Here is a 1,142-nt window from a genome sequence, read left to right on the forward strand (position 1 = left end):
GAGGTTAGATGTAGGTAGGGGAAGCAGGTGAGGTTAGGTGTAGGTAGGGGAAGCAGTTGAGGTTAGATGTAGGTAGGGGAAGCAGGTGAGGTTAGATGTAGGTAGGGAAATCAGGTGAGGTTAGATGTAGGGGTAGGTAGGGGAATCAGTGTGTCAGTATGGGTGGATTGTTACGTGTGGTAGGTGTGTCAGCGTGCGTGCGTGCACGTGGATGGCTTATTGCCTTACATACATGACAGTGGGGTAGGTGTGGGTCATGGATAGATGGCTTATTGCCTTACATACATGCCAGCTACTTCCTGGTGACAAGGCTTGAGGAAGGAAGAAGCAACTTCCTGATACATGACGTCACAATAGCATCTCTCCATTAACGACATCCCCTTCCTACTATTACTCACTCATGTTCTACTATTACAGTCACACTAACCTCACCTCATTCCCCGCAACCTACATCTAACCTCACCTGCTTCCTCTACCTACATTTAACCTCACCTGATTCCCCTACCTACATCTAACCTCACCTCATTCCCCGCTACCTACATCTAACGTCACCTGATTCCCCGCTACCTACATCTAAAGACTAACCTCACCTGATTCCCCTACCTACATCTAACCTCACCTGATTCCTCTACCTACATCTAACCTCACCTGATTCCCCTACCTACATCTAACCTCACCAGGGATATGTGGGGTATGCCATCCATCCCAGTATGGGTGGGTGGAGACACACCTACCCACATAGCAATCCACCCATCCCTCCACCCACCCACACCACTCTCCCTCTCATTCTCTATCCACAACCACATACAGGCTCCTAGACCTACACATACACCTATCCCTCCACCCACCCACACCACTCTCCCTCTCATTCTCTATCCACAACCACATACAGGCTCCTAGACCTACACGTACACCTATCCCTCCACCCACCCACACCACTCTCCCTCTCATTCTCTATCCACAACCACATACAGGCTCCTAGACCTACACGTACACCTATCCCTCCACCCACCCACACCACTCTCCCTCTCATTCTCTATCCACAACCACATACAGGCCCCCAACCGTACACACACACAGACACACACACACACACACACACACACACACACACACACACACACACACACACACACACACAC

This window comes from Priapulus caudatus, unplaced genomic scaffold (genome assembly GCF_000485595.1).
Source record: "Priapulus caudatus unplaced genomic scaffold, Priapulus_caudatus-5.0.1 Scaffold3773, whole genome shotgun sequence".
NCBI lineage: Eukaryota > Metazoa > Priapulida > Priapulimorpha > Priapulimorphida > Priapulidae > Priapulus > Priapulus caudatus.